Source organism: Octopus sinensis, linkage group LG9, assembly GCF_006345805.1.
Source record: "Octopus sinensis linkage group LG9, ASM634580v1, whole genome shotgun sequence".
In the NCBI taxonomy this organism is placed as follows: domain Eukaryota; kingdom Metazoa; phylum Mollusca; class Cephalopoda; order Octopoda; family Octopodidae; genus Octopus; species Octopus sinensis.
Window position 1 is genome coordinate 23,357,672 of NC_043005.1, and position 25,000 is coordinate 23,382,671.

Consider the following 25,000-nt stretch of genomic DNA (forward strand, 5'->3'; position numbering starts at 1 on the left):
AAATTTACTTTTAAATTTGATAATTCCAATTAAGATGTATATATATATCTGGGTCTGTTGCTCTTTTCTGTCTGAAATTGGTACTCAGTTAAATGAATGTAATTCTTCAGGCGGTATTATGGAAATGTGAAAGGTAGAAGATACTAAGTCCATAAGACCACCACTCATCATCATTATTATAATTTTAACATTCACTTTTCCATGTTGGCATGGGTCAGATGAGATTTATCGAGACAGTGGTCCAACAGCTGGATGCTCTTCTTGTAATCAGCCCTTATTTGTTTCCAAGTAGTGTACTATTTCCTGTGAACAGCTAAATGACTGGATATATTTTTACAGGAGATATAAACACAGCAACACTGCTTTAATGTAGTGTGCAAACATCACAAGGGGAGGGCCTAGTCAACCATGTAGTTAATCAGGAAGGTGTTATAAACAATAACTGGTGTAGCTGCAAAGTAAAGGTGATGCTTTATATAGATTTCCAGAGGGCTGGACAAAGTTATGAAATACAGTTCTATATTTAAGAGATGAGGAATTATGTACATTATTGACATTTTGAACCTGGGTTCTCATTCCTAAGGTTATTTGTCGATGTTGTTGTTTGGCTTGGAATCTTGGGGTTAGTAGCCTGCACTCTTAACCACTACGCTATATGCCCATGGGCAATTATGGAGTGAGTTTTAGGGCTTATAAATCAAATATTTTCCTATTCTTCCTTGATACCGGTTCCCATATGCTACTCGTATCTACACTCAGTTTGCTTAGGGGGTTGTTGTGTCCTAGCATATGTGCTGCTGCTTTTAGTTGTATTTTTTAGTGGTGGTCTCTGTCTATTATTTTAACTTCATCCCACAGGGGGAGGTGGTCTCCATTTTACCATACATGATCAGCTATACCCGATTTATGAATATCTCCCCATGTCACAGCTTTGCGATGTTCCTCTACCTTTATTTTGAAGGGGCGGCATGTTTTGCCTTTGTATAACCTACCACAGCTGCATGGGATGGAGTACACACAGTCTTTGGTCATATTCTCTTCTATTGGTGGTTTTACTCGAAGAAGATATTTGCGAAGTGTTGTATTACTCTTGAATACTCTCCTGATGTCATATAAACCACATATCTTTTGTATCTTTTTGGAGAGGCATGTTTTAGGCACTGAGCAATCCCACTCTTTATACTGTATGGATGGGGGGACCTGAAGTTGAGGTATTGTCCAATGAAGGGTGGCTTGCGGTATACGGATGTCCTGAATCCATACTTGGTGTGTGTTATTAATACGTCCAGGAATGCTAGCTGATTGTCTTTTTTTGTAAATAATGTAAAGTTATGAAAGTTACAAAAAACCTTATTGCCTAATATAATTAGGTTAAATGAGATGCAGTTTGGTTTATGTGCCAGGGAGTAAGGCAGTTGCAGGAGAAATGTTCAACAAAAAATAAGCTGTTATACTTGGCAACTGCCAGATTGGAAAAAGCCTTAAACAGGGTCCATCATTCATCTGATGGTTTCTGAGGAAGCTGAGGGTAGACGAATGGGTTTTGAGAGCCATACAAGCCATTTAAAGGAGTGCTATCAGTAAGTTGAGAGTTAGCAATGAGTACAGCAACGAATTTAGTGTACAGGTGGGAGTTCACCAAGTCTCAGTCCCCTCCAATTCATCAATGTCCTCTAGACTATCACAGAGGCATTTAAGACTATTGCTCTTGGGAACTATTATATGCTGATGACCTGACCTCATTTTAATGGAATCTGTTGTAAAATTAGAAAAGAAATTCCAGGCATAGAAGCAAAACTTGGAATGAAAGGGAATTAAAATTAACTTAGCAAAGACCAAATTTATAGTAGGCAGGAAAACAGGGAGGACTCTATTCCTTTCAGCTTAATGGCCCTGTTCGAGAGGAGGATGTTCTGAAAGTATTGTTGCCAGAATAAGAACAGGATGGAGAAAGTTCATAGAGCTATTATCCCTGTTGTTAACAAAAGTCACTCTTGCTTAGAGTAAAAGGCAGATTGTATGATGCTTGTGTATGAACAGCAATGCTACCTGGGTCCTGAATGCAGAGGACCTGCAAAGACAAGAAAAAGAATGAAACTAATATGACCAGTGTGTATGTTGGACAAAATGCTACTGTGTTGAGAGGGAAAATGGGTATAAAAGGAATTGGGTGTGGGTAAGGGAGATGGCTGTACTGATATGGTCCTGTGATGCATATGGGTGTGAACAGCTTTATAAAGAAGTGCTGGTTACTAAATTCATGGCACTTGTGGAAGGAGACTCAAAGGAAACATGGGATAAAATGAAGGTTGATCTCAAGATGCTGAGCCTTGTGGAAGAGATGACAAAGGACCAAGATGATGGGTGATTCATTGTGGTCAAGAAAACCCATCCATCATAGCAAAAGTGAGGTCTTAAAAGTATTATGCTTATGTCTTTATACTCACTGGGCCCTGCTTCTGCACCCTATCTGTTCCTGTCAAGTCTTTCCCACCCCTCATATTCTTAACTCCATCCCCACCATTCTTCAGTACTATTCAACTGCTGTAATCACATGAGAAAAGAATCTTCACAGTGCTACCAGCTAAATCCTCCTTTTCCTAGAACCACTTTCTTTGAAACTCCATCTGTCATTCTCAATATTATCCTTTCCTACTTTGTTTTCTCATGTACCTCCAGTTATCTCATCCTTTCCTCTGAGTTATATCTTAAGTCTGCCGTATCTCATTTTCATCATCCTCTCATGTCTGCCATTGGTGCACCCCACCTCTGTCTTCCTCATGTAGCCATCCCTATGTACCTCGGGCATCCGTCTTTTGCTGTACATCTCACTCTCTCCCACCTCACACGTCATCTCCCTATTTTTTGATCAGTCAATATATTTAATACACTGCTGCTCTCCACTCTTCCTTTACTGCCACTTATCACAACTCCTTGAGTCTCTTGTATTTCTTTCACTGTCCATACCTTCAAAGATGTGTGAAACGAGTTCCCTTACTTGAGAAACAGGTAAGAATAACTACAGGAAGGACATTCAGCTGTAAAATAATGCGTCAATATATTTGTCTAACCCATTCTAGCAGAAAAATTAACCAAAGAATACATCTACACACACACACTTGGTGCTCAAGTTTCTGTTGATAAAAAAATTACAATGGAGAGTAAAAACTAATTCTTTTTTTTTTCCCATCCAATTCTCCCTATCATTCAATCACTATCCATGTTCATATTGCTCTGAAAAATTACTTCTTATTGATAACTTGCTTTTGTCTCAATTTAAGTCTCACATAATACAATCCAAAATTAATCTTCAATTATCTTTCCTGGAAAAATGTAATTTTCTATAATTAACTCTGTCCAATCTTTTCATTTGCATCACATTAATTTTTTTTTTCTCTTTTTCAATTATCCTATATTATTTTCAATTACAAATGGTAAAGGTAACCATGTTGAATACCAATACCTCTGAATCTCAAACCAATGTGGGAAGGTCTACATGGTCAGTAGGCTTTCTAGAAATAGTTGTCAAATCTACTCCAATCACACAGTATGATTTTAAAATGGAAGAGGGACTGTTAGAGAATATAATCATAGGTACATTGTTTGGATAATAAATGAGATGGTCATAGCTGGAACATTTTTGATCATAAATCTGTTGGATGAGAGGTGACCAGAGTTAAATAACAAGAAAGGCTGGATTGGATAATATGGATACTTCAAATAAAACTGGGCGATCATAGATAAGTTTAAACAGAGTTGACCTTGGGTTAACCAATAACAGTGTTTGTGTATGTGTGTTTATATGCAGAGGATTTACAAAAACTAAAAAGAAATGAGCATCCAAGCTCTGCTGGCTGTGTAACATTACATAATGCGACTGCATGAATGCTTGAGTCTGATTAAGGTGTGAGAAAAATTGAACAGAAGAATCCAGAGAAGTTTGTAAGAAAGAAGACTGCATTTGTATTGGTATTTGATATGTGTAGAGGAAGACAGCTGTATAAAGAAAAATAGACCACAAGAAGACATGGATCTGAAACTGTTGCATGTCATGGAGATGACAAAGAACTGTTGATTGGTGACATGCTGCGTAGAAAACTTGCCGGACTGCCCAAGCATTGCAAAACAGATGTTAAAATTAATTATATGTATTTTATGTGTGATCATCATTTAATGTCTGCCTTCCATGTTGGCATGGGTTGGACGGTTTGACAGGAGCCAGCCAGGTAGAAGACTACACTAGGCTTTTGTATCTGCTTTGGCATCTATTAATATGTATGTAATGTATATCATCATCATCATTTAATGTCCATTGTCCATGCTGGCATGGTTTGACTGGGCTGGCATGCTGGAAGGCTGCACCAGACTGCAGTCTGATTTGGCATGGTTTTCTACGGCTGGATGCCCTTCCTAACACCAACCACTTTGAGTGTAATAGGTGCTTTTACGTGCTACTGGCATGGGTGCCATTTGTGTGACACCGGGGTGTGTTTACGTGCCAGTTTGCATGACACTGGTATCTGCCACAACTGCGGTTTTGCTTGGCTTGATGGGTCTTTTCAAGCACGGCATAATACTAAAGGATTTGGTCATTGCCTCCATGAGGCCCAATGCTTGAAACTCAGCCACTTTACTTCCGTGAGGCCCAACATTCAAAAGATGTTCTCTATGTGCCACCAGCATGGGTGCACTTGGCTTGACGGATCCTCTCAAGCACAGCACATCACCAAAAGTCTCAGTTACCAGTCATTACCTCTGTGAGGCTCAAAGTTCAAAGCTCATGCTTCACCACCTTGTCCTATGTCTTCTTGGTTCTACCTCTACCACAGGTTCCCTCCACAGTTAGAGATTGGCACTTCTTTCCACAGCTGTCCTCATCCATATGCATCACATGGCCAAACCAACACAGTCGTCTCTCTTGCACACCACATCTGATTCCTCTCATGCCTCTTAAGATGCTTACTCGCTGTCGAACATGCACACTGACATTGCACACCCAGTGAAGCATACTGGCTTCATTTCTTTCAAGCCTATGCATATCCTCAGCTGTCATAGCCCATGTTTCACTGCCATGCAGCATAACTATTCGCAGACAGGCATCAAGCAATCTGCCTTTCACTCTGAGAAAGAGGCCCTTTGTTGCCAGCAGCGGTAGCTCTCTGAACTTTGCACACACACAAAATAGGTGCAGGTATGGCTGTGTGGTTAAGAAGCTTGTTTCCTGACCATGGGGTCTGGAGTTCAATCTCAATGCATGGTACAGCACCAACCCTAATGTGCTAAAACCTTCTGAGTAGATTTGATGAACAAATTAAAAGAAACCTACCCATAGTGTGTAACACACACAGTGGTTGAGTGAAAAGTTTTTTTGTATTTCAAGCTTTAATAGTTCAAACAAATCACGTATGAAAAGCATTTTTATTCATCAAAATATATCATATCACATTCTGTTGTATGTTGCTGTCTTTGTACCAGAAACTCAATTCTACACTTATACCATTTGATTGGTTTAGAAGTGAAAAAACTCCCTGCACCTGTTTTCAACCTCCTCCACATTGTTAAACCTCTTTTTGTACAGGAAATGAACCATGACTTGGAAAGGGTGGTAATCTGATGGTACATGATCTGGACTGTAGGCAGGGTGAGGCAGCACTTCAAGTTGCTCAAGTTTGTCCTTGGTCCCATTGACAGTTTTTGCTGGGGCATGGTCATACTGTAGGAGTGCGTTCTTTGATTGACCAATGCCTTCAAAGCATCAGATGCTCATTGCAGTTGCTAAGCATAAATGTTAGCATTCACAGCGTGGCCTGAGACTAATACAAAGTGCAACCCCACCTCAAAATTCCACCAGACACATTGTTTGAACTCCCCTTGTTTGACATTAGGTTCTGAAGCTTAGTCAGGATGAACCTATTACAAAAATAGATCCATTTTTCATCTCCAGTTACAATTCAACTCCAAAAATGGGCATCTTGTGGATTTGCCAGAAGTTGTTTGCAAATGTTCACATGTTGTTGAGCCTAACCGTTGGTCAGTTCATGAGGGGTTTCTCAACAGCATCTGTTTACAAAGCTGAGCTTATAGAGATGTCAGTTGAAGGTGCTTTGCGAAGGACTAAATTCTGACAACAATATATGAGTGTTTGTGCTTGGCTGTTGTTCAACTATTTCAAGCAAGGTCTCATTTTTCAAAACAGAAGGTCTCCCTGATCTTGATTTGTCTTTGAGGCTAGTGTCACCTTCCTTGCAATGTCTTAATCAGTTTTGTGCCACACATTTGTTGACAGTTCCTGGACCTTCCTCATCGTTAATTTCTTTTGCTACTGCCCTTGCACTTAGTCCTTTTTTTCCATGGGTAGTGTAAAATGGCCCTGACTGCAATTTTTTTGCCACTCATTATCAAAGCTGTAAAATAAAAAATAAACAAATATGGATTACTCTTTTTACTCTTTTATTTGTTTGAGTCATTTGACTGCAGCCATGCTGGAGCACCGCCTTTAGCCGAACAAACTTACCCCAGAACTTATTCTTTGTAAGCCTAGTACCTATTCTATTGGACTCTTTAGCTGAATCGCTAAGTTACGGGGACGTAGACACACCAGCATCAGTTGTCAAGTGATGGTGGAGGGACAAACACAGACACAAGCATATATATATATACACACACACACACACACATACAACAGGCTTCTTTCAGTTTTTGTCTACCAAATCCACTTACAAGGCTTTGGTCAGCCTGAGGCTATAGCAGAAGACACTTGCCCAAGTGGGACTGAACCCAGAACCATGTGGTTGGTAAGCAAGCTACTTACCACACAGCCATTCCTGTGCCTATGTTATATATGAAAGTAAAGAATAAACAGTTTAGCAACAATTGGACAAGTTATATCAAATTAATGGAGATACAAGTGTTAAGGTCATCTCAACAGATTTTCTAAAGAAATTATAGCCAGCACAGATTTCGTCACGATGTTTCTCATTGTTTGTTTACATCTGACATCTCACATACAAAAAAAACATCAGTGCTCTCTATAATTTGTATAGAAAATCTGTAGATATGACCTTAATATGTGATTTAAGTGCACTGCTAACACAGTAGTACATGGTATTGACTTATAAAACCGTTTATTATATTTTGTAGAATATTATGGTTGCACAATGAAACACCTTGTCATTAATGGAGATACAAATAGCCAAAAATCATCAGTGAAAATCCAAAGAAAACTTTTGACTCAAACTTGTGTATGTGTATGTGTACCCTTGTCTGGGTTTCATGTGATTGTTGTAAACCCACATCACTGTCATACAAGTGATGGCTGTTTGTTTCCAGTTTTCCATGAAATATTACCTTCCTTGGAACAGGTAAGGATTGGTGGCAGCAATGATATGCAGCCATAGGAAATCTGTCTCAGCAAATTCTGTCCAACCCATGCAAATGTGGTAAAGTGTATGTTAAATGATGATATGTATGTGTGCATATATATTTAGAGCTATCTTTAGATGTGTTTAGATGGACACGTATATGTGTATGTATGTGTGTATATATGTATACAGACACTCAAATAGTATCAGTAATGATCTGTCATCTCTTTTACATCTTTTCACTTGCCCCTACCTCACTATCTCTTGGTCCCTTATCATTTTCCCCTCTAGTACTTATCCCTCATATGTATCAGCCTGCCATCCATGTCTTTAAATTACTTTGCTACTCAAACCTTTAGCACTTCTGCTCCTATTACTTATCTTCTAATCACTCTCTCTCTCTCTCTCTCTCTCTCTCCTCAGTCTGTTTGTACTATGCTGCCTCTAATTAATGATGGTGGGTGTCTTTTGTATGTTACCTCCAAGTGTCACTAGTGATTCCACTGGACTTCACACCTTAGCGCTCTCTTCTCTCTCGATGTATATGTACTAGGGACCTCAATGAGTATGTGTCATACACTGTATCTCTATACTTCTAACGACTATTTGGCATCAGTATCCATCATTCTCACTTGTTTAGCTACCTTTTGCTATTCATCTTGCTTTCACTCCTATCCTATCTGATGCTTTTGGTGCCATGGTGAAATGCTCTTTAAAATATGAGTCACGATAACCTTTTAGTCTTGTTGAAGACACGGCAGCATCACTAATACAAACCACAGGAAAAAGTGCACCTAGTCCTCTCTGTAAAATGGCTGGCATTAGGAAAGGTATCCAACCATAGAAACAATGCTGAAGATGAAGCTCATGGGGTGAGATGTGGAGTTTTTTGATTCTTCTTAGGAGAGCAGCAGTAGTATGGCCAACTCATGCCAGCATGAAAACAGTCATAAATCAATGATGATGGTATCTTGCTGTATCAACTGTGAAGAGTAAGATGTAGTTACCTCTTCTTGTGCTGAGCCTACCTTTGTTTCAATTACTAATTGTCACAACATTTTATTTACATTACTGATACATTTGTTAAAGGCACAAAATCACATATTCTTATTCTCTTACCCACTCAGTCATCTATAAACCCTGGAGATGCTTACATATGTAAAAAGTCACTCTACATGCATGTGTTGTATGTGTGTGTGTGTTCCAATAGTAATTTATTAATAGTGGGGTTTCTTTGTGTTTCTTATTTCTTATTTAGTAGAATATTATAAATAAGTTTGTTGAGGATTAATATTGAACAAAGAATAAATTTTTATGTAAGTTTAGTAGAGCAGTCAGTTAGCAGAATTATTAGTGTTGGACAAAATGCATTGTAGTATTTAGTTACAGTTCTTTATTTACTGTAATCAAATCACATTGTTCTTAACTTTGCCTATAATTCTTTTGGGGTTGATAAAATGAAGTACCAGACAAGTACTAGAGTTAATTTAATCAACAATACTGTGTCCTACAACTTGTGGGTTTGTTACTACTGTATAAGAGATCTGTATGCAAACTATAGTATTGATGCAGGTACAAAGGACATATGGAAGACTATTAAAAGTAAATGTTTTATGTAGTGTGGTCAATTAAATACTTAGTCCTCCCTCTGTTTATGTATATATATATATATATATATATATATATAATATATATATATATATATATATATCTACCTCTTTATTGTTGCTATTAATTAGGTGGAAGGGGCATGAGGCACTTAGGAACTTTGAATGCCTAGCTAGACTGATGACAGCACTAGTTCGGAAAAGGAAGGATTGAGCTAAGTGTTTAGTGCTCATTGTTGTGTGAGACACTTTTGGATGACAAAAGCAAAAATGAAAGATACATCATATTTAGTCTCTGGTCATCCCTGATTAAGCAGATCCGTCAGCAACAGGTTTCCAGCTATGACCATGCTATCTTTTTCCTATGTGCAGAGACACTGAGCCAAATTATCCTATGTGTCTTTCTAAGATAGTGGGGTGTGATTTGAGGAAGATTTTGCTATTGTTTCTAGCAGGTTGAGCAACTACATAGAGGCTCCCTTGTTGGTACATCAGATAGGCTTGAGTGGTGGTGGTGATGATGATGATAGTATGAAGCTTGTTGGTTCTGATTAGTTGGACCATTTAGCGTGTTTCTAGTTTAATGGCTACTGTTTGTTGGTAAGTGAGCTTTAATAATCAACTGGAGGTATTTTTCATTCAAGAAACAAACCTAATTTAAATGTAATTTAATCTATACTTACAGAGCTTTAGGTGTGACACTATTTTTGACTGTGCATGCTTTTAGCAGACTTCTTTTGTTGCAAATATTCAAAGTAAAATCCTGTCCGTTTTCTTTTCTTTCTCATATTGACTTAAACATCTGCACCGATTCCACCATTCTGGGTCCACATCCTTAGTCAGTTAACTTAGAAGTATCTGAAATGATAATTAGTAAATCATTAAGTGAATTGCTCATGTGTGAGCAATTAAAGCACTTTTAGAACTAGGGTCTTCAATTGTTTTTAGAACTGGTTGCCCTTCTTACCATTAACAACTCAGTTGTGAATCTGCCTACTTTTGTTCAGTCAAGTAAACTGGAGCAAGGTGAATGAACTACCTTTCTGGGGGGGTCAAAGACAGTTCTAGCAAGTTTCATTCTATGTAAATGTATTAATGAGCTTGCCCTTTAACACTTTATCTCAAGAGCCATTGCTGGTTTTGTAATATTAAACAAATAAGAGATAAATCTATAATCTCACCTCAGTTAAGACATCACTCCCATCTAAAACAGTAATATTGATTTGGTTGTTTCTGCTTTCTATGTGGATTGAGGTGTGAAAAACTAAGTAGCAAACACAGATTGTGGCACCAATTAATTTGGACTTGGGAATAGACACAGGCATCCTAGTGTTCATCCAAAGAGTTTTAAAAATGCTACATGATGTATTGGTGTAAAGTTGCTCAGAAACATTCCAACCTCTAGCTCGCAGATAAACTGTCTCCTCTCGCTGTCCTTTCTACTGCAACTACAGTGGTCTCATAGACATTGACTGGCTCGTTTCCTGCCGCTTCTATTCATGCACATCCCACGCTCTTGCTTCTCCTCCTCTTATCACTTATATGGTGTCGAACCCACCACCCCAGTCTTCCCAGAACAGCTCTCTGGAATTCCCTCCTTTTACACATTTTCCTTCCAACCATTGACTTGCAACAGCTTGCACAGAATATTAACAATATCAGTCTCATTGGTCTTGGAGCACTGTTCCTTCCTTCATATTAAACTTACAAAAGTAAATAAAAAAAAACGATTGGTAATTCATTGCAATATCGACTTAGTCCGTTTTTACCTAGAGTATTTAATATGGAGTAAGTAGTGTTTGCATTCAGTTTGGAGGAGCAAAAGCTGTAGTCGTACTAATTGAAATGACAGACACAGCTATTACAAAGCATTAGATGTAGTATGGCATTAAATGAAGGTTTGCCTGTCAGGTATTCAGTCTTTATACCTTGGATGCTGCATATAATTTGTGTACACACATGTCTGCTTGCACATATACATGTGTGTGTGTGTGTGTGGTCGAGGTCATGTCTTCATTGAAGAAAAAAAAAACTTTTTGTTTATTTATTTTTGAAGAACATTTGCGCTATAAGAAGTCGGTTGCTTTTCAAATCTGAAGTATTTTCTGACTTTGAAAAGGAAGGAAACCCTACCTTTGTGATGCAGTCCTGGTTATGTAAAGAATGTACGGCTGCTATGAAAGGTCAACACAAATTGTAAGACCTTAGCATTTGCAGGGAATCTGATGAATTACAACAAATAGAGGTGATGGGTTGTTTGGAGTGAGTGTGGGTGTGTGTTTCCAGTTAACAATGTTGGGAAAATTTTTAACCAATTGTTACTTGTTTGCTTTTTTTTTTGTTTTTATTTTGATCTTAGGAAGTCTTATTTCTTGGTGTATTTAGTTAGTTAATTTTTTAAAATTTTATTATTTATTTCTTCAGCATTACATTTCGGATTTATTTTTCACAGTTCTGAGATCAAATGCACTCAGGGCATAATTTTACTTCCTGCCTTTCCTTTAGGATGACTTGTGATGTTTTGTCACGTTTCTCTTGAGTTCACGTCCTACAAGGATTGGTTTTTGCTTTCATCCTTTTGGGGTTGATAAAAGGCCACAGGTTTTGGAAAGAGTTAAAATTGGTTAAATCGATACCTGTGAGATTTAGCTGATTTTTCTATTTCTTTTTCATTTTCATCTTGCAATATGTGAACAGGATTGTTGGTTGCAGGCTTCTAATGGGACAATCACTGGTTCACTGCATTTCTGAAAGCAAAAGTGACAAGGGATTGTCTAATTGGATATTTCAATGGACCTTGTTCACAAAGTACTGATTTTTCAGTTTTCTTGCTGGTGTTTATCTTTTGCTACTAAATTCCACTATCTCTTCTGCTGCTACTGCTTTTAGAACAGTGTATGATATTCTGTTTTATTAGGCTACGTTCTGTTCAGTATAAACCCACTTGAATAATTTCTTTAAAAAAGTTTCTGCCCTTTCTAAAAGTGTCAATATTCACTTTTCAGTTCTACTCACAATAACCCACCTGAAATTCTCTTGCTAGTCATGCCACCTACTCCAATCTAATTACTGTCCTTCAACTAAGCTTTAATTAACTATCTAACTTCACCCAATTATCTCAGAATAAGACCTTAGACAAAGGTATATCTTAAGTATTTGCTATTTAATAAATATATAATGTATTGGTAGAGTTGTTATAGCATCAAATAAACTCTTTATAATATTCATTCTGACTTTTTTGCAGTCTTGGTTCAAATCCTAGTACGGTCAGGTTTGTTTTTCATCCTTTCAGGGTTTGTAAAAAAAGTATCAATCCGTGTTGGTGGTTTGGCAGACAGAATGCCTTGTAATATCTATTCCAGCTCATCACTTTTTGAATTCCTATTTTGCTATGGCCCATTTGAGTGACAGATTAAATCTGTTGCCTGGTTTAACACATTTGTTGAAATACATTATCTTTGTTTCAATTAATTTTGAAAATAAATTTAGTGAAATAGCGTTGTCATTTAATAATGAAGTTATTTTACTAAATTCATGTTTGTGACTTAAATGAGAGAAGGTTTTTATTTAAATCACTTTAAGACAAAGTTTGTATCATAGAACCAGGAGCAGTCTCAGGCAGGTTTATAACAAAAAAATTAACACCAATACTTGGCACTACTTGTGTGCTTTTAGCAGTCTATTCTGTTGTAAATGTTCTTGCTATGTCTCTGGTTTGAGGATAACTCACTCCTTCCCCACCAGTCTTTACAAATGCCTTATAGTGACATGAGCATTGGCTTCCTTCCTCACTAAAAGGTTAAAAAATGTAGTAGTGTTAAAGGTGCCAGTGGGTGGACTGTGTGAGACTATTTTCAATTCCTGTTTGTAGATATGCTACCCACTTATGACCTTGGTAGTGTTATCAACTATCTTGACTACCTAAAGAATGAATTGGTGGAGTGAGAGGAGTTTGGTAGATATCTGTCCTTACAAAGGGTCCAGCTATTCACATAAGATCATTTCATTAGTGTGTTAGGAGTAGAGAAGGAGTAACTATAATTGTATTTGTGTACACATACATGTACACTTGAGTGGTGTATATGTAATGTATGTTTGTGCATGCATGTTTCTATATTTATTGTGTGTATGTATGAATATATATATATATATATATATATATATATATATATATATTAGCATGGAAAACGGATGCTAAACGATGATGATGATATATATATATATATATATATATACATACATACATGCATATACATATTTTGATGTAATTATGTATGTATGCGTGTGCAAACAGATTTGTGTAAGAAGATACAGGTATGAACATATGCACACACATGCACGTGAACACACACAGAGCTTGATTATCTAAAATTTATGGGTCTTATAGAGCTGAACACTAGGTGCCAACAAGTTACCTTGCAGCACACTTTCTAAATATTCTATTTTCAAACTCATAAATTCAGTTCATCAGGCCTTTGCTCAGCATTTAGCTAGAGCTTTCTTTCTCTGCTAAGGACTATCCAACACAGACATTGTTAGCATAACCTACTTCGTTAGTAGATTTTACCTTTCTAGTTTGATTGTCTTGTCACTTCTAATGAGTTGATGCCAGCAATTTGTGGAGAAACACTCTGCTGATTTCACTGACTCTCCAGCTTGTAGCTGAAGATGGCATTTCATTGTTATGTTTGTTTCATATGGGAGGTTAGTTCTTTCAGAATTCAAATTATGTGTGTGTGTCTCTGTTTGTTTATATTCCTGTGGATGTATGTATATTGCTATATCTGTTTGTTCTTACATACACACACACACACACACACACTACATATTCGCGTAGGCACAACTGGGGAGTGAAAACGAAATAGTCAAACATATGACTTTAATTAACATACTTGTTGAGTTGATAATTAGTAATTGCAACACCTTTCAAAGAGGAGTAACTAATTAATCTCTATCAGTATCCAGCCAATATGAAGTTATGCAATCTCAGAATTGTTTATTTATTTATTATTGTTGTTATTAATCCTTTATAGCTACTCAGCCTTTTAGCTAAGATCAAAGTGTAGTGGTGTTGGCGTTATTATTATTATTATTATTATTATTATTATTATCATAGTCTTATTGTTATTGTGTGCTTTCATTACATAATCAAGTGCAATATTGTTATTGTGTACTTTCTGTGCACAGTGGGAACTTCTTTTCCTTTCTTTCTTTTTTACTAGTTTCAATAATTGCATTGCGACCATGCTGGGGTATCACCTTCAGTCAGTTTGAATTAATCATATCAACCCTTGTATTTTGCCTAGTCATTATTTCAACATTCTTGTATGGTACAAAATAGAAAATAGAACATTTGGCATGAGTAGATAACAAGTTGAGTATGAATACCACAGGCTATTTCTGTTTAAATGTACCAGTTTTTCCCCCATTGTTCAAATTTTTCTTAAGAAGTATTGGTCAACCTGAGATTATGGTAAAAACATTTGCCTAGTGTTGTAGGATTGAACCAGGAACCACATGATTGCAAAGCATCTTGAGCAAGTGCTTTCTATTATAACCCCAGGCCAACCAAAGCCTTGTGAGTGGATTTGATTGATAGAAACTGAAAGAAGCTTTGTGTGTATGTGTGTGTGTTACTGTTTCCTTGCTTTGGCATCATATGACAGTTGTAAATGAGTCTCACCACTGTGCAAGTGTTGTCTTTCATTTCCAATCTTCTGTGAAAACATGTCTGGTCATGGGGAAATATTACTTCATTTGGGAAACAGGTGAGGTTTGGTGACAGGAAGAGCATTCAGCTGTAGAAGAGTGGACATTGAAATGATGATGATGATGCAAAAGGGCTGTATGTAAAATGTCATTCTACTGAAAAGGGCCACTGAGCTACAAAGGCTGAGAATCACAGGTCTAAAAACTAATTCTGGGCTGGAGGTGTATCAGCCTTTGGATAACACCGGTGGCTTGGAAAGGGGAGGCTGGTATGCATGGGCAACTGCTAGTCTTCGATAAACAACCTTGCCTGGACTTGTGCTTTGGAGGGGAACTTTCTAGGTACAATCCTATGGTCATTCATGACCGAAGGGGTCTTTACTCCCCCCCTTTTTTTTTTAAGCATAAAAACAATTAGTAAATTAAATGTAAATTAAATGATTTCTTTACATTAGTACCATTCCACATATTCATACAAGAGTGAGTTATAGTTGATTGAATCAACCCTTCTTATTTTATCATATCATCCAGTGAGTAGTGAAAAGTCCCTTGATCCTTCCAGTGGAGTCAAATTTGTTGCAAGCATTCAGAATAGGTTTCCAGTATAAGAAAAAAAATTTCTTTCCTTCCACCAGTTTTGGAGGTCCTGAATAAAGGTAGTAGGTGCTATTCTTCTTTCTTTGGGTAAAATACATATAAAATATAGTTGGGCTATGGGATTTGAACTTAAAATGTAAACATTATTATCATCGTGAAGTATATTTACCATCTAAATATGGCTAACTCCTAAGGGTGGATACTACTGTAGCTTGTAGCCCCAGGAGGACACCTCCTCCAGCTGGCTATTGACACACTTTCTGTGCCCTATCAGTATTTGCAAAGGGAAGCCATCCTTCCTGTCTTCAACCTATGATACACACAGACTCGAGTTTCTGGGTATTGACCCGTCATCAACGTATGACAATCACAGTTGTCGATGAAAAGTAGGTTCCCTTTGCAAATATATATCCTTTTTCCAGTGACGTAAAGACACTGATATCGAAAAAGTGTAAACAAGCAATAATACATCTCAGAGCGAGTTATAAACATCATCATTTAATGCCAAAATTCCCATGCTGGCATAGGTTGGATGGTTTGAAAGGAGCTGGTAAGTTGGAGAGCTGCACCAAGTTCCATTTGTCTGTTTTGGCTTGGTTTCTATGGCTAGATGCCCTTCCTAACACCAACCACTTTACAGAGTGTACTTGGTGTCTTTTAAGTGTCACTGGCATGGGTGCCTTTTACATTGCCTGATGCATTACTATTTCTGCTACTGCAGCACCTAAATAAATAAGGATTCCTTTAAACACGGTGTACTTTTATATAATACAAAGTATTTTGGATTGTCTTCCATTCCTTATATTTCTATGAACCAATAAGGGAGCCAGACAATGACCTTTTAGATGATTTAGTACTAGATAAGATACTTCAATAAAATATTTGATGATCATGTCTGGATCGCTTTTGACTTGGGGTTAAACAATGGCAGCAGTAAAGTGGCAGGATTATCAGAAAATTTTGTTGAGGAATGTAGATGTTTTATTGGCTTGGTTAGAGTATGTAGGACTTATTTTCAAACCAGAGATTTGGTCCAAATGTTTGCAATGTAGTGGATTGTGCTAATAGTACCCAAATATCAGTAAATAGAGCCATGGATTAATTTTATCATTTAAGATCAGGAACCCTGACAGATTTCCAAGGTTTCTACTTACCAAGTTTCGTTTACAGGCTTCAGTTGACCTGAATTTATGGTGGAAGCCACTTGACCTAGGTGCCGTATATTAGGATCAAACACAAAACCACACAAGACACCCTAGATAAAAATTGCTATGGATTAGTATTATAAGAGCTAAGAGGTAGGTTGGAAAAACTGGAATAAAAGGTGGGTAGCAGATAACTATACTGAGAAGCTAGATGTTAAGTGTATTTGGCAAAGGGAGATGCAAAAGTAAGGAGTTAGTTCTGTGGTGTGAAGATTGGAAGAATGAAGTGTTTCAGATTGCAAGGAGAAAATTAAGAAGACACGAGAGTTGTGTGTATGAAATGAGAATGGTACTTTTGCACTTACTGGTATTTAAAAGAAAGAACCATGGAAGTGTTATTATGAAAAGTTGTTAAATGAAAAGACATGGGAGAAAGATGGTTTTCCTTGAGAGTACTTTTCTTGAGAAACCAGCCATTCAGGTTGACAGCAGTATGGTAGATTTATTAAGGATATGAAGGCAGGGAAAGCACCTTGTCTATGAGGAATAGTTACTGAGTTGCTTAGAATATATGGAGTATGGCACAGCTTAGTCAGTCAGGTAATTCAGTTGATCGTGCTTGACAACATGATCATCAACTATTACATGAGCAAAAGTAATGCATTTGAGAGAATCAATTATAGAGACATCAAACTGTTGAATTATGTTATGAAATTTACAGAAAGTGTAATAGCTTGATTGATTAGGGAATGAATTTATCTGGATGAGATGCAGTGTGGCTCTGTGCCAGGAAGAGTTACTACTGTAATAATTTTTCTTGTGAGACAACTACAGGAAAAGTATTTAACCAGCAGTAAGCCACTATAATTAACATTTTGTCAATCTGAAGAAATCCTTTGACCAAGTTCCATGATCTATAATCTGGTGATCAAAATAACTGCACTGTTATGGACATATGGAGTACAATAGTTGGTAGTTAGTGCTCTAAGTGGATGGAATCTGGAAAAGAATGAAGACAGCTTTATAGATGTTGAGCCTCACAAGAGATGAAAGGGACTGAAGGTGACCTGCAGAGCTGGAGAACACCTATCTTCCTTAGCAAGTTTAGTGAAGGGAATGCTAAAATGAAGTTGGGATGGCAGCTGGGATGTCCTCTCACTTTCATAACTCACTCTTAGCTCTTTCACTCATTTTCCTCCCACTTATACTCTGATATTCCCTGTATCATGCTGCCTGTATGCAAGATAGCAGTGGACCTTTCCCTGTGCACCATCCTTACAGTAGCGGAAGCTCTTTAGTCTTGCAAAGTATAGCTAGTAGCATTATAATAAAATGCACCTTGTACATTGTGTAAATTCGCTGGTGAATTAAGCAATGTAGGACTTAAAGGACTTATTTGTTTTGCTAAAGGGCATTGCAGCCTCTCTAGTAGCTGGTGTTACAAAAAAAAAAAAAAACATGGTCAGTACAATCTGTAAAAGGATTGGTGTTAGGTAAAACATTAAGGGATAGAAATCATACCAAAAACTGAGATTTGAGAGTGAGACATGGTCCTCTGACTCATCTAGAAGGGCAATAACTCCAAATAATAACTAACTTGGACCATAACAATCAGTCCAACCCATACCAGCATGGAAAACAAATGTAAAAATGGTGGTGGTGGTGGTGGTGGTGGAAGATAAAATTATTAGCGATAGATTGAGCAGAATGAAAATGAGAGAAAATGGTAGCTTAGTTGAGAGTGTTTGTAAGGGATGGTAGAATACTAAGCTATGTGTGTGTGTGTGGGGGGGTCTGTCATTATTGCAGATTGGTCCAAGAAGGAAAGAAAAGCAGGTGGTGCAGATTTTAGCTGAAACTCAGAACTTTGGTACTTTAAAAAAATAGTATGTATCACAGTCACTTGTCAGTAACACTATAATGAGAATAATTAAAAAATCTGAGAATTTTATATGCCATAAAAAGTATGTGGCTTATAACGCATATGAAACCTTATTTATCTGTGAGGTGTTTTTGTAAGGAATGTGCTCACACTTTGCCTAGAGCATGAAAATAAAATGAGTTACCCTGCTTATCGGGTTTATGACATGAAATAAATCCTAAAGTTGTGATAAACTTTTTCTTTCTATGATAGCATAACAGCTTTTTTCAAGTTTATGAAAGTTTGCAATATGAAAATACCAAAAATAACTTATTTATGACTAATTATTGAATGAATGACTTGAGTAAATAACAAATCTAAATGGTTGATAGGGTGCCAGATAACTAGTTAGTGATTCATCTCCTATCACTGGTATTGTGTCTGCAACCAAGATACTGTACTACCAAATAACTCAATCAGCTCTAAATAGGTACTGCATGGTAAGCAGCAACAAAATTGTAAAAGATGGAATCAAGTAGCATGAGAGAATGTTGAGCCTGACATATGTTTCATTAGCTTACAGTGCTAAATTCATTTCTGCTTCTAGGTATAGCTTAGCAACAGATGTACTCCTTCAGGTCCCTAGATTCACTACTTCATAGATTATCTTTAGAGATTCTCCCATTACTTAAGGTAGTGATTTCCAACCTGTGTGCTATGAAGTTGTCAGGTCAGAATATTTTATCTCATTTCCCAATTAAAAGTAAGCATTCATTACATTTGTTTTTACTGTACAATGAATGTCTAACTATAGGAGAAATATGTTTGTAGTGTTTTGTCTTATTTTTAGTAAAGCAAATATATTGCCACCTTTTAATGCTTGGAAAACACTGACCTTAATGGCTTATAGGACTCCTCACCAGATAATGGCTGGACTTTGAATTGAAGATCTTTTGCTAGCATTAAGTAGAATATGAGTGGTTTCAGGACTCTTTACCCAAATGCACTGTAAATCTCAGAGTTCTAAAATTCTTGTTTAAGAGTTGAATATTCATGATATTTATCATTGGAGAAAGTGTTGCACATTCTGCATTGTACTGTTGCTAAGGTTACTGTGTCAACAACGACTTCACTTTTCTCTGTCCTCAAACTATACTGAAATACTATTTTTAAAGCCAGGAAATGTTATCAGGTAAGGATGGGGGAGAATTAAAGGGTGTGGTTGTAGTTATAATGATAGTACTGTGTTTTTAAAGACTGGAAGATTTTTTTCAGCTCTTCTCCCTAATTTCTGAAAAGGAAGATTGTTATTTAAAAGATGGGGAAAAAAGATCCTATAACTCATTTGAGGAACTTGGCCTTTTTTTTTTCTGTTTCAATGCAGGTTCAAGAAATAGGTTGATATTTTTTAGGGTAGGGGTGGGGTGGAATTAAGGATGGAGATAAAGTGGTGGCAGTGGTAATGGCAGCAGGCAAGACCAGGTTTTAAATTAAAAATGAAAACAATGTTGGGTAGAGAGGGAGTACAGTTATATAATAAGTAGCAAACATAACCATGTGGCAGGGACTGAAAGAATTTATTGGCATCATCTCAAAACAAGAAAAAAAAATTTTGATGGTTTGGTTTTGAAACTAGTCAAGATCTAAATAAAATAGACCAACTGTCATAGTGCCCCATCTAGTTCATAAGTGTATGAAAGATGAACATGAAGGCTATGATGATGACTATGTGGCATTTGAAATTGAGGATAGTTCTTACAAATTAACGAGTAATCGTAAATGACATTTGTGTAGTTTGGTTGCAAAGATTGTGTGTGTGTCTGTGTCTGGAAGAGGAGAGGTAAGAGAGAATATAACAGATATGCTATTGTATCTTTACCATTCAATGCCTGTAAGTTGAGGAGGCCGTTGGATGCCACAACTTGTTTGGAAACTTTATTACCTCTTCCTTCCCCTTGGTTAAATATTTTTTTGATGTATTTTTATCATATTTTAGCCTAGTGCTATCATTCACCCTTTCAACTAATATCTGTTTACATGAACTTCAATATCTTCCAAGATGTTCTGTTGTTTTGACTAATTCTTCATTGTGGCCAACTTGCCTGATATTTCATTATTTCTTCGTTTCTTTGATGGTTATTGCTACTTTTGCTGAATAATATATATTCCATCTAATCTTGCAATTTTCCAGAACAAAAAATGTTTTTGTTATTTTATATGTGCATGTGTGTGAGAGTGTGCATGTGTGTGAGAGTGTGCATGTGTGTGAGAGTGTGCATGTGTAATGTATAATGTGTGAGTGTGATTTTAAAAATTAATTTTTATTTTCATGCAACTTTTTATCTGTTTGGAATAGTACCAGTTAATATGAAGAATTCATGTATATCTTCTTTATACGTTACCATTTACTACTGTCTGTTTTATATTTTCTGGCAAAACTAGCTTTGTTAGTGAACCAGCAACTTCCTTGTGGAACATTTTTTTCCTGTCCATATTTTCCGTCTAACCACCAGTTTACAAGTCAAATGTAGTAATAATTATGAGGCACAGTGCTTTCAAGGATCATTTCTTGGATTACTGATCACAGGTGTTTTTACTTCTGTAGCCATTGTGTTGTGTCTGTCAGCAAAGCTCTTAATTCTGTTTGCACCAGCTAACCCGAATAAGCTCTTTCCTTCTTCACAGTTGACTGGTAACTGTAACAAGTAAACTCATGCAAAAAATATTAAGTGGCTATGTGGTTAAGAAGTTTGCTTTCCATTCACATGGTTTAGTCCCACTGTTTGGCGCCTTAGGCAAGTGTCTTCTGTTATGGTCTTTCCTGACCAAAACCTTATGAGTAGACTTGATACATGGAAACTGAAAGAAGCCCCATTGTATATATGTGTGTATGTTTGTGTCTCCTTGTCTTGGCATTGCATGATTGCTGTAAATGGGTCATTCATTTCCAGTATTTTGTGAAACCATTGAAAAATATTACCTGGCTTGGAAAAATTGTGGGTTAGCAAGAAGGAGGGCATTTAGCCATAGAAAATCTACCTCAGTAAACTCTAACTCCTGCAAGCATAGACAAGTGGATGTTAAAACAATGATGATGATATATGTATGAAGGCACGTAGCCTAGTGGTTAGAGTGTTGGGCTTATGACCATAAGTTTGTAGATTTGATTCCTGAACTGATGCTGCAAATTGTCCTTGTAAGGGTCTTTATTTCACATTGCTCCAGTCTGATCAACTGAAAATGTGTAGCAGCCTAATACTGGTGCAGCTACCCCTCCTTCCAGCTGTCTTATCCTGGATATTCCCCTAGATTAAGTATGATAGTGCTGAGCAAGCATCTATATCTGCTTGCAACTACAGAGGCACCTACAACTAATGAAAGCATGGTACCAGTTATTATATCACAACTTGTTTGCAAGTGATAGCTAATCTATGGATAGATATTATGTATGGCTGTGATTAAGATGTTTGTTTTATAACCTTATGGTTCATGTTCAATTTCAATGTGTAGTACCTGATGTGTCTTCTATTGTGGTCTCAAGTGATGAATATTTATACAAGTGGAATTTGGACAAAAACTGTCGAAGGCTGTTCTACATGTTCCCTTTGTGTCTTGTGAGCAAGCCGTGGGGCAAATTGAGTTGGATAAAATAAGTACTGGGATGATAATAATTAACTAAACACTTGGAGGCAGCTGCGCAGTATACCTGCATGTCAGTGAATGAAACCATTAAAAAAAAGAGAGAGACAGAGAGGTTGTAGTCTGAGGTATTGAAAGAAGGAACTGACAGTAAATGTAATGACCATGCACTTTTCAGTTACTCTTTCTATAATATTGAGTTCACTTATTTTTGGTGCTATGTATGCACAATATGCAAAGTCTATTCATGTATAATGTGTGTGTGATTAATTTGGTTAAACTTTTTAGTTAAGAGAAGAAATTGATATATCAGCTCATGCTACTTGGAAAATGTTGTTTCAGCTGTTTAAATTTTCAAACCTTTTGGACTAAATTCATATCTACTCAACAGTACCCGAATTGTTCAAAGAAGGCAATGCAAATCTGGCTTCCATTTGGTTCAGCATTTTTGTGTGAAACAGGCTTTTCTGCTTTAGCAAGTATAAAATGAAATACAGAAGTTGTCTACAGGCAGCAGATGACATGCCTTGCCTTGACAAGCATTTACTCTAGAATCGATGAGCTTTGTCAATAAACATAACATTATTGTAGGTTATATTTCTATGTGCATTTTACTTTCACTTAGTCTACATGTACAGTACTTCCAACTTTTTAAACTTGTCTAACACTGTGGTGAAGAAAGAATTATAAAGATGCTAGTTGTATTTTGCCTTTTTCATTAAAAAGGTAGTAGTGGTGGTAGTTGGCATTAATTCTTGTGCGTATGTGTCTGGCTGTGGTATTTGTCAGTTCGGGAACCACTGAATTAAAAATAACCAAAGAAAAACATCAAGAGTCTGAGCAAAACTAGTGTCAGTCTGTGTCAACAGAAATAGTTAATATAATTTGTAAGATTGTGTGCCTTGAGAATACTTACAAAAGCTAATTCTGAGCTTCAAATAAGAGCCTTCCTTGACACATTGGAATTCAACTCTGCTCACAGCACACAAACTTATCCTGTTTTATAAATTGCATCCAAATATCTGTTGAGGTATTAGGTCAGCTTTTCATCGTTAAATTTAGATAATTTGAAGAGTGTGTGTGTGTTAATCAAGGTAATATTGGAGACTTGATGTATGTGAGATTAATGCATTTAACTACTGAGTGGTGTCATTGAGTAGAACACCATTTACTTCACTTTACATGGCTGATAAAAGAAGTTCTTCCCTCATATTTGTTGTTGTTTAGCCCCAGGTCTAGCAGACTTATGATCAAAGATATTTTTATTGTGACCATCCTGTCTATTTGTATATCAAGGACTACATTGTCCAATGTGACCTTATTTTTACTAAAGCGTGCAATTTGAAGGAGATTTGGTTACCATTTCTTGTACATTGAACTCCTTCACTGGCTTGTCTTGATTTTTTTTGTTCACATATGTCGTATTTACATAGCCTAAAAATATTTTTTCAGACTCAGTGTATCTTGGATTATAGATCCAATGTACCCTTCTTTATTTTATGTGACAAGTTGTGATTTGAAGGAATTTTAGCTCCTGTTTCTAACAAGACAAGCAGTTGTATAGAGGCACCCTCATTGGTTAGCTTCATGGTTGAGTGGGTTCTTTTTTTCATTGCTCTTCCACTTTAACCCACAAACCTTACATTGCTCAAACTAGGATAGAAAAGTAGGTGCAAGACATTAAGTAATTGTTTCTGACATTGGTATAAGGCCATAGATTTAAGAAGTGGTTAATCAATAATATTGATTCCAATATTTTGACTATTAGTTTATCAGCCCTTGAGAGATGAAAGACAAAATTGACCTCGAGATTTGAAATCGGATATAAAAAGCCAGAACAAACACAGCAGGACAGTTCAGTGCTCCAACAATTCTACCATTTCCTTGATTCTATCACCATATAAACAACAATGACAATGAAAATGAAGATAAACAGCCACAATAGTGATGCTAGCTTGCTAGTATTTATATATATAACTGAAAATACAGATCTTCTCACCACTTTCTCTCATATGTACAATGTAGGTATATATTAAACTCGACTGCTGAAATCTACAAGTTTTGTTCATTCTCTCTCTCTTTATTTTCTCTTATTCCTTTCTGTTAAAGAGTGTGGGCCCAAAATGTAAAAGATTTTTTCATCTTCCTGAGCATCAAGTTAATACACTTGCTTGTTGTTCACACATTTGTCTTCGTCTTTAGTTTTTCTCTAAATTTCAACTTATATATATATATATATATATATATATATACACACACAGTGTCCTAAAAGGCACTGATGTGTTTCAGTTTTTAATAACTTCATTAACTTTACAAATAAATGCATGAAATTTTGATACAATATAAAGGACATAATGGAAATTAATATGCACAAGTCAAACTTTGCAACACCACTACATCACATATGAAAAATGACAGCCATTTTCGGCTTCACATGCTTGTGCTCTTTCCAAAACTTGCATCATAACACCCTCAAGAGTTTCAGACCTCACTTCTCTGATTTTTCTATTGATGTTCTCCTTCAGTTGTGCCAGGGTCTCCGGTTTGTTGACGTAAACCCTCTATTTCAAGTATCCCCACAAAAAATCCCGGCATTGTTGACGCAGGAGATTATTCTCTCTCCAAAGCACTGCTGTAGCAACAGCATTGTTTCTCTTGCAGTATGAGCAGTTACTCCATATTGCTGGAACCATGTGTGAGGTCTACTTTGAATGGTCTTCACGTTAGCCCAGATTTTTTATTGTGAGGATACCTGAAAGAGAGGGTTTACGTCAACAAACCAGAGACCCTTGCACAACTGAAGGAGAACATCAATAGAGAAATCAGAAGTAGGGTCTGAAACTCTTGAGGGTGTTATTGTGCAAGTTTTGGAAAGAGCACGGGCGTGCGAAGCCGAAAATAGTTGCCATTTAAGTGATGCAGTGGTGTTGCAAAATTTGACTTGTGCATATATCAATTTCCATTATGTCCTTTGTATTGTATCAATTTCATGCAATTATTGTGTGTGTGTGTATATATATATATATATATTGTAAGCTTCACAGACAAGAGGGCACCTGTTGGGGAGGAAAATGAGAAACT

At 36.7% G+C, this 25,000-nt stretch overlaps 1 protein-coding gene and 1 long non-coding RNA gene across 2 annotated transcripts in view; one reads left to right on the plus strand and one right to left on the minus strand.

Annotated features, from left to right (window-relative positions):
• Positions 1 to 25,000, plus strand: part of LOC115215884 (zinc finger protein Xfin-like) — a 59,252-nt gene that overhangs the window by 22,526 nt on the left and 11,726 nt on the right. The window lies entirely within an intron of this gene.
• On the minus strand, positions 5,407 to 10,867 carry LOC115215885. The gene is made up of 3 exons (XR_003882020.2): positions 10,150 to 10,867; positions 9,652 to 9,826; positions 5,407 to 6,404 (listed from the first exon to the last, which is right to left on the minus strand). It is a non-coding gene; the product is annotated as an uncharacterized LOC115215885 (long non-coding RNA).